A 10346-nucleotide genomic window follows, 5' to 3' on the forward strand; every position below is an offset into this window, starting at 1 on the left:
CGACCCCAAGAAGATCCATGGGCGAGACCCTTTTCTCTTTGACACACGGGGCGGAGGCCGTAATACCAACAGAGGTGAGCTTATGCAGTGCATGGGTCGCGGGGTTTGAGCCCGCCCAGAACGCCGACCTGATGATGGAGCATTTAGACTGGCTAGAAGAATGTAGGGAGGCCGCAACCATACGACTCGCCGAGTATCAGTAGAAACTAGCCAAAAGATACAACCAAGATGTGAAGGGGAGGGAATTCAGTGCCGGGGAATTGGTGCTAAGAAAGGTCATGGGAAACATGCGAGACATAGCTGCAGGGAAGCTTGCTCAAACCTAGGAAGGACCATACAGGGTTACCACCATTGCCAGCGCAGGAGCCTACTACTTGGAAGACCTTGACGAGAGGCCGCTTCCTCGGCCATGGAATGCCCACAACTTAAAGAAGTTTTACGCGTGACCATCCGCGTAAGCCAAAACTTGTATTTTGCTAAAGTCAAGATTATGAAGGAGTTGCTTGTATATGCTGTTTTCGGTTCCATTATTGCACACCAAGAGAATTGTGAATAAAAAACTCTAAGGACAGAAGTCTAATCCTTGGCTCGATTAAAATCTCCGAGCAGGTGGAAACCTTATCACTGAAAAAATAAAAAACTCTAAGGACAGAAGCCTGATCCTCGGCTCGATTAAAATCTCCGAGCAGGTGGAAACCTTATCACTGAAAAAATAAAAACTCTAAGGACAGAAGCCTCGTCCTTGGTTCGATCAAAATCATCGACCAGGCTAAAACCTTATCGTTACAAAGAATTTCTAAGGACAGAAGCCTTGTCCTCGGTTCGATCAATATCTCCGACCAGGCTGAAACCTTATCGTTACAAATTTTTTTTAAGGAGAGAAGCCTTGTCCTCGGTTCGATCAAAATCACCAACCAGGCTGACACCTTATCATCACAAAAAATTTCTAAGGACAGAAACCTTATCCCCGGTTCGATCAAATCGCCGAGCAGGTAGAAACCTTAACCCCTTTTACAAACACTAATTGCAAATTCATTCTCAGATTGTCCAAAGCACTATGCAATAGGCTTTGGTCGATTCTCGGCCGGACTCACTACAGTATAAGAGACCGCAAACATAATCTAAGTAGACACACAAATAAATAGAGAACCATTCAACGAGTTAAAAGCGAAGTCAAAAAGCAAAATTAATATCTCGTCGCCAAAACTCGGCAATTGTTTTCGGGTCGTCCCCGTGAAATAAGTAAATTGTTCGTTCACCACAACCCAATGACGTAGGCAAATGTACCATTAAATAATAATAATAATAATAATAATAATAATAATAAGCTAAAAATGCAATAAAGATAAGTAAAAGCACGAAAAAAATTGGATTGAAGACAATTAGCTAGAGGGCCGGGTTGGATCTGTCACTTCTTGCTGGACTGCCAAAGGGAAATGCAGGTCTTCAACAAGAAGGTCCTGTACAGTTGGAATGCTAGTGGCCTCCATCTCATCCGGCTCGGCATGAGCATCGATCTGTTCAACCAGCTCCCTTATGCTTGCCATTTCTTCCTCCTCAGTGGCAGCTGGTGGATCCTGCAAGGCAGTAACGGGGCTCGGGAAAGGAATTTGGCTGGGGTCTCTTAGAGGGGAATCCTCAGGAACTCCCAGAGCTTGAAGAGCAACAAACCACCTGGCCTCAAAACCCAGCTTCTAAGCCTGGGCCACTACCGGTTAGGCAGATTACTCAGCATTAGCGAATCCCTCGTTGTACCACTTCTACTCGTAGGCCTCCAGGGCTGCCCTTAGGTCGTTTAGCTCCTCGGCTTGAGAGGTGTTGAGGCTAATGGCTTCGGCTAGCTTCACTTCTGCCTTGTTCTGCTTAGCCAAAAGTTTAGCACACCTACTCTCTACAAGCGCTCTATTTTTCTCCGCGGTAGCAGCCTTCTTCTCGGTGGACTCAGCAGCCTTTAGTTTTTCCTTTGCTATTTTGGCCGCTGACTCCTGCGCCCCCTTCTCACGCTCGACTTCTTTGGCAAGATCTCGTGCCCAGCCAGCCATTATATGGGCCAGTTAAGCAGCCTGGCAATCACAAAAGTTAGTAAGAAGGTAGAAGTAAATATGTGGAAAGAAATAGATAACTAAAGAATTACTGCGATAGCATGCCACTCTAACCGGCACCCCACAGACTCCTCAGATCCTTCCTCAAAGGCATGCACGTCCTGAGGGAGCAGAAGACCCTCGGCCAGGGACTAGGCAACACGGCCGCCCTCACCTTTTTCCCACATTCGCATGCAGGCTGTTGAAGCCAAAGGCTTGTCGTCCAGCAAAAACTTTGGCTTCCGCGAAGAAGCAGCTTTAGAGGAGGACACGACCCCCGGCCCAACCTGGGCCTGCTGATCATGGATTACAATCCCCCCTATTAGCTGGGGAGGAGTCTAGACGGCAGCATCTCCCAAACCCGAGGATGGTTGATTGGTGACCTGCTTCTTACGGGCTCGCCCGGCTTGAGAAGAGGGTGGAGGGTGAGGCACCTGACTCCGACCCTGGGAAGGTGGGGGCTGCGTGGGTTGCCGCGCGTCGGGCACAAAGCGGTCAATGGTCATAACCCTCCGTGACACCATGTTTCCACCGGGTTGGTTATCCTCTGCCTCGGCTGCTGGTTGCTTGGGTTCAGCAGGCGGATTCTCGGGCTACGCCTGTTCTTGAATGGGGTCCTCTTGTTGGATAGCCTAGTGGGTTAACTCTCTAAGGGGTCGAGACATGAGTTTCGCGGACTCGTCATGCAAAGGGGCAAGCTCGTCCAAGTAGGTGAAGCGCCGTCCAAACTCCCTTGCCTCCTCGGTTGTAAGTTTTGATGGCAAAAAGTTAGTGTATCAGAAGTCGATGTATGACAGCAAGGGACTATCAACTAGAAATGCCTGCTTGAAGGTTTGCTAGGTGGAGTAAACTGGCTCTACTCCAAGGATCAAATGCGATGCTTGAAGCTGTCCGTCCCAATGCATGAATATCTCGGAACGAAGTATAAAGTTCAAGTCTTTGACCTAGACAGTTCTGATGTCCGGAACAAACACTTTGTCGTCTACAAAAGAACGAGTGTTATATCAGTATCTAGTAACAAAAGATTTACTTCAATAAAAAGAAAAGGAAAAGGGGGAGGAAAACAATTAGATCAAGGGATTGGTACAAACCCACTTCACGCCGTGAAAGAGGGCAAGGGACATCCCTGGCAAACCAATTGCCGCGCACCCGAATGTACTCCCCTGCGGAGTTCCTGTTCGAATCAGGTAGGCATGATATTAGCCGTACCTGGTTATCTCTTGTCTTTAGGTAATAGTTGGTAGCCTTATTCCCACAGAGGCTATACATATGGTTAATGTCATTATAGTCTAATTGTAAGTCAAAAGTATGGTTCAACCTACTGACGCAGCTAACTACCTGGTAAAAGTTGGGGGGAAGCTAGTCAGGACATAGTCCGTAGTACCTAAATGTATCTGTCAAAAGGGGATCTACGGGGAACCTAACCCCACCCTCTAAAATTGACATCAAAGGAAAGAAGGCTGTGCCTCGTCCTCGGTGTAGAGCAATTTCACTTTCGTGGCAGTAAGCCACTTCCACGTCATCGGGAATACTAAACTTGTTCCTAAAGGTGGCCAAGGCGGCCGAGGACTCTAGAAGATAATAGTAACCCATCTATGATACTCGATGCTACGAAAGGGAACTTGAAGAAATAAGCTGAAGGAATAGGAAGAGGAAGAAAACTTACTTTGGGTTCTAAGGAGGGAAGGAACTCTGGGCAGGCGAGTAGGCGCACAGAGAGTTAGTCAGCAGAGAGTAAACTCGAAAAATCAGAGGTGGAGAAAAAGTGAAAGAATGTACTGAGGGAAACTATTTATAGGATCAAAAAGGGGGGGAGGGAAGGAAACGTTCAATCAGGCAATAAATAGGCACGATTTACGAACGGCCCTGCGAATACCAAAGCCAACCGATATGTGCGCCACTTCGGTTCATGAACTATCAAACAATAATGACAACTGTACCTGATGTTTAAGATGAGCATTAATGGGAAGCCATAACCACGAGTCCCAGGCCCAAAAACCTCTGAGATCGAAAGGCTTGGCCAACTCCTTGATTCTTCTTGGCAACCGGGTATGAATCAAGGGGGGACTAATGTACGGTTCCGAGATCCCAAGACCCATATGGGCCCTGGACCCGGGCCCAATGGAATAGCCTCATTGCCCTAAGCCCTTCTTGAAGCTGCCTTCATATGAAACAAGTTTTGGGCCTCGGATCCTGAGATGTGTTCGGCATAAACTTTCTCGAACAAACATATGACCCCTGATCAGACAAATCATGAAATGCTCCGGGAGCAGCATTACCGAGCACAATCGGCTAAAACCGAACCAAGTTCGAAGGCCATAATTGTTGCATCCCACTCTCACCTTATCGCCCACTTAAAACATATAATATTGGACCTCCAATTGCACTAGCGATGGCTATAATCATAATCTCCCCAGTAACTCAAGCTATAAATAGATGAAGTTGGGGAAGAGGAAAGGGTTCAGAAAAAAAGAGGAAAAAGAGTCATTAAGAAAAAGAGGAGCAATATCACTTTGAGTCTCTGTGCCGAAAATGACCCAAGGTAGGAAATCTTGAAGCCCACTCTACAAATAGATTGTGAGCCCAAGTGAGTTCAAGCCCAACAGTCTCATTTCTGGTGCGCACAGGGGTGATATGGATTTATTAGTTGGCCACCAATGTGAGTTGGGTTTCTTGAGAAATCATTTGGGGTTTTCTATTTTTATGGGAGATTGGGGTTAATTTTGAATGAAGGTTTCCTTGCATTTTGGCATATATGGTTGTGAGTGTGGTGCTTACTATAAATTTCTTAAGTGATGTGGGCATGTGCATGTTGCATGCCAAGTGTTCGGTAAACTTTCTATATGAGTTATGGGATTGAATTTCTTGACTTTTGTTGTGATGACTATTTTATGAGGTTGTGGGTTACATTCTTAGTTGTTAATGTATGCTAACACATGTAACTTTAAGGTTAATCAAGTCTCAAAGCTTTTGGAATGGTATTAAAATTATAGTAATTTTCTTTTGGGACTGTAAATCTGTCCCTGACAAATTTGAGTAAGTTGCACTACGTGATTTTGAATAAATTATAGAAAACTTATTTTGAGTTGAATTTTATTTGGTACATACTAAACATATAGAGGCTTCTCCTTGTTTAATTTCAAGCATTTTGGATAAAACTAAGTGGACCAAAAGAATTTTATAAAAAGGGCTGACTTGTTGCAAGTTATTTGAAAGTGTGATTAGGATGCTAAGCACTTTAAGGAATTTACTACAAGTTTTTGTTATGAGGTTTAGCTTGTAAGTTCATATGTGCCTTCTTTGACAAGTATTTTAATTACTTCGGCTAATTTTATCATGGTTTGGTAAGGACATGCTTTATATCAAGTTGATAAATGTACATTGTTTGCGGTAGGGAATTAAAGGCTTTGGTTGTGTTATAGTCCTATGAGTTGCTTCTATGATTGTTTGGTTCCCTTTTAGGTAGGGGTGCTAGTCTTCGGATGGTTAAGCTAGGCTTTAGGGCCTTAGGTTTGATTTTTGAGGGGATCCTTTCCTATTCATGGAGACATATATTGATGATGCGTGAATCGTCAATCTTGTTGGTTCGTCCAGATGGAGTTGAATCCCCATCACTATTCCTACAAATGTAGGACAAAATCTCTCCTTAGGTGGTCACTAGTGTGGTGCCTGCCACAACATCTCTGATGCCAAAGTTAGTGTATAAAAGCTTTTTGAGAGAAATAAGAAAGTTCTGAATATCAGAGTTTCTATGTAAGAGTGTTTTTTGGTGAATCTATGTACGTTGTTTGTCTTTGATGAGTGTGTATATATAGCTTCATAGTTTCTAGCCGTTAGGGCCTTAATTGTGGCTTTAATGCTCTTCCTGTAACACCTTAGAGCTTATTAATGCGAGTTTTGATGAGCCTCCAATGTTCTGACAGCTAGTTGGTAATTGTCCGAGGTATTGAATCCTTTTATTAATGACTTGCCTATCTTCGTCCATGCTGTGTCGAGGTGGATGAATGTATTTGATGAGTGCATCCAAGGAAAGAGAGTTTGTTAGTCCCATTAGCTGCCCCCCAAGTTTTGTGGTCGTCGTGATGTGTTAAGACGACCATCAGAAGATGAAAGGTTTTCTAACTAGACATGTCTCTTAGGGTTTTGTTCCACATTTAATGCATAGTGGCGGTGCCACACACATTATGGCCACATGGCATGTTTTGACCAGTGGAATTAATGCCCCATTTATGTTACTCTTGGGTTTCCCACTGAATTTCAGTTTTTTGTGCCTAGTTTTTAAACTTCCTTTCTTTCCTCTTTCCCCTTCACTTTTTCCAACTCTCAATCATTGCTCTATGCTTCTTCTTCTCCAATCTGTTCTTGTGATTTTCTTCGAGCTTTTGCATTCTATGGTTGTTTCCTTTGAGGTATGTCTCTCTTTTCCCTTTCCCTTCACTTTTTTATGGCATAGATAAATTGTGCTTGGTTTCTGATTTTCCTTCTCTTTTCTTTTTTTTTGGGGGGGGGGGGGTAGGACTATCTTCTTCCTCTATTTCTTGGTTTTCCATGGTTATTATCTCTGAGGTTAGGATAGTTTGTCCCTTAATTTCATTCCTCTTTGCACGTTTGGGGGCTTCTTTAGGTGTTTCCCATACCTTTTTCCCTTTAGTTGAAAACTTTGTCTTTGTGGGTAGTAGTTTAAATGTTGCGTTGGCTGATTTGCTCCCCTTGCTGTGTCAATTAATGGATTGGTTCAAGGGTTTATTGAGTGAGCAATGAGTAATGTCTGAGGTGAGATCGAGTGAGCTTGAGACTAGGTTGTCGTCTAGCGATGACCTTGTGGAGGTGGGGAAAGACACCGCAGTTTTTGTCCCTCAGGAGGTTAGGGCTTTCCATGCCCTTGGAGAGGTGTGTAGTCTAGACGATGAGAAGCTCTCCAGGTTCAGGGGTAGGTTCCAATTTCCTGATAGGGTTAAGGTTCGTCTTCCTCATGAGGAGGAACGAGCTTGTCACTTCTCGCTTGAGGAGGTATACTTCTACGAGGCTACTTTCCTAAGTGGGTTTAGATTCCCCATCCACCCCTTTATTATAGAGTTTCTAGGCCATTTCAACATTGTTCCCAGGCAACTTATGCCCAATTCATGGAGGATAGTGGTCAGCTATATGGAGATATGGCTAGCTGTCACTGAAGGAGATATGATTAAGGTAGACGAGCTTGTTTATTTGTATCGTTTAAAGGAGTCCAAGGAACCTGGGTATTACGAACTGGTGCCTTGGGAGAGGAAGACTAGGATCGTTTGGGACTTGCCCTCGTCATTTAGATACTAGAAGTCCCGATTCTTTTTTATGTTCGGGGATGAATGAGAGACTCCTTCTGACGAGGTTTGGAGTGATCTCCCTAGGTTGCTCCGTCGGTGGAGAACTCTAAGTCCAGGTGTGTTGTTATTTCTACTAGTCCTTTGTCCTTCATTCTGACGTTATTAATTCTCCTATTTGTTGTCTCATGCAGTTAAAAGGTGGCCCAAACTTAAAAGCAGGTATAAGCAACGTGTTAAGGCTGCCATTGAGTACAAGAAGTCAATTGATGATTTCAACGATTTGGTCGATCCTCACACTTAGGATTTGTACTGCCTTGTCTCGGAGCCTTTCGCTTTCGTCTTGCGCACTATTGAGATTGAAGAAAAGAAAAGTAAGCACTTTATTTAGTTCGCCATTGATTCTGCCCCCTTTTTTTTAACAAGTGTTTCCTTTTTGTAGGAATGACAACTAAGTTTAACCAGGGCATGTATGCGAAAATAAGGTCCAAGAAGAATGAGCCTCTGTCCAATCTCGAGAAGAGGACAGTGTGTGTCATAGAGAAGGGGTTTTTCGTCACTCCAGTTGCGCCCGACACTAAGATAATGAGGAAAGCTTCCCCGGCTACCTCAGTCGAAGAGATTACTCCCATCTAGAAGAAGCCACGTGTGGCCAACAAGGGGAAGGAGAAGGTTGAGTCTCTCTTGTCTAGCGTTTGGGACAACACTGGACTCGCGATGGCGAGGGCACATGAGGTCATCACTACCAAGGAATTAAAGGTCTTCTTTGGCATGCCCCCCAACGAGGTTGTGGGTCGTCATATTCACAAACTCATCTAGGTAACGTACTTGTGCAATTTCACCCTTTTCTTTCTCTTCTTTTTGTATTGTCCTGAAAATTTTAATTTTCTTTTCAAGTGTTGAGGAGGAGTCTTCATATCACCTCGGAGTATCTTACTCAGGAGGTGAGGGTTCCATCTGTGGTGTCTAGGGTGGAGGTCTTAGAGGCGGAGAACTTGAAATTGAAAAAGGATCGAAATGCTACCATGGATGAGGCCAACACCATTAAAGAGAAGGTCAAGGTCTGGAGGGACAACCTTAGAGCTGAGCGGCAGTTGACTTTGCAAAAGGATGAGCAACTACAGGCAGCAAAGGAGAAGATCAAGACCATTGCTGCCAAGGCTATTAAGGCTTTCCAGCAGACTAAAGAGTAAACTACTGTGCTCTTCAGTTGGTACTATAAAGGATTTGAGCTCCTGAGGTGATACTTCATCAACCACCCCACCGAAGTGGATTTAGAGAACCTAGATCTCGAAGAGGTGGACAAAGAAATGGCAGCTGACGAAGCCTCCCAGTCCACAGCTTCTGAAGGTGATGCCCCTGAGAGTGCTCCTCCGCCTCTTGTTGGTGATGATGTAGCTGCTGATGCCTGAACTTGCTTATGTTCGTTTACCTCTCCCTTTGTTTTTGTAATCTTCTTTTTGGGTGACCATTGTATTTTGGGCTTTTTGATTCTATTTTCAGAATAATGTTTTTATTCCAATTTAAGAACAACTTTTTTGCCCAGTTTTTATGGGCTTTTAATTATAATATTGAAACAATGCTTGTTGCTCGTTGTTTTTGGGCCTTCAATTGTATCATTAACTCTATACTTACTTGTTTACATTCCTGCCTTGCATGATACTCTGTGACTGTTTCATTCCTTTGGTTATTTCTTCTGCGTCTGTAACCTGCATCGTTGTTACTTAGTTAAAATTTTTGTTGTGAGTCATACTCGTTGACGGGGTCTTGCTTTGTCAATAACTTACATCCGTTAAGGCGAAATTTTGTTTCTTAGCCAAAAAAAAAAAAAAAAAAAAAAAAAGAAATTGTGACTTATACCCATTGAAGGGATTTTGCAATTTTTGGCTTCGTCAGTAACATACATCTGTCTAGGCGGAATCTTGTTACATAGCAAATTTTTTGTGACTTACAAGCAGAATCTTGTTACTTAGCCAAATTTTTGGTTTTTAAGTTGCTAGGTTTACTTGCATTAGGTCATTGGCTAAATAGTTCTTGTATTGTTTTCAAAAATAAATACAATTGTCTGTTACATATATTGGTGGTACTTCTTCAATTGCTCAATGTTCCATGGTCGTGGCACCCACGTTCTGTCTAAGGTCTTCGGGTGATAACTGCCTTGTCTAGAGTAATGGATGACTCGGTAAGGTCCTTCCTAGGTTGGGCAGAGTTTTCCTTGGGCAAGATCTTTGGTTGCCAGGGTGACTTTGCGTAGAACAAGATCCCCTATGTCAAGTTATCTAAGTTCCACTCTCTTGTTGTAGTACTTGGTCATCTTTTGCTGATACTTTGTCATTCTGTGAAAAGCTCTGTCTCTGACCTCATCCAAGCAATCTAGGTTGGCCCTCAGTTGATTGTCATTGCTATCTTCATGGAGTGTCTCTCGTCTGATGCTAGTGACTCCCACCTTAACCAGGATTACTACCTTGGTTCCATAACTGAGTTTGAAGGGAGTTTCTCCTATCGGGGTTCGTCGTCTAGCCTAGCTTTAATGATCTTGAGTAGTGTTCGATTAATCACCTTTGCCTATCTATTCGCTTGTGGGTGTCCTAGGGATGAGAACTAGTTCTTGATCCCTAGACTCGAACAAAAATTCTTAAAGCCTTGACTGTCGAACTGCTGCCCATTGTCTGATATGATTATTCATGGAATCCCGAATCTACAAATTATGTTCTTCCATACGAAGCTCTATATTTTTGCTTCGGTGATGGTTGATAATGCCACAGCTTCAACCCATATTGTGAAGTAGTTAATAGCAACTAGTAGAAACTTTAGTTGTCTCTTACCTCAGGGAAATGGGCTGATGATGTCAATTCCCCATTGTGCAAACGGCCATGGGGATGCTATTGTCGTCGGTCTCGCTACTAGAAGGTGCTGGACATTCACAAACCTCTAACATTTGTCACATTTCTTGACGAGTTCCCTTGCA

This window comes from Quercus lobata, chromosome 5 (genome assembly GCF_001633185.2).
Source record: "Quercus lobata isolate SW786 chromosome 5, ValleyOak3.0 Primary Assembly, whole genome shotgun sequence".
NCBI lineage: Eukaryota > Viridiplantae > Streptophyta > Magnoliopsida > Fagales > Fagaceae > Quercus > Quercus lobata.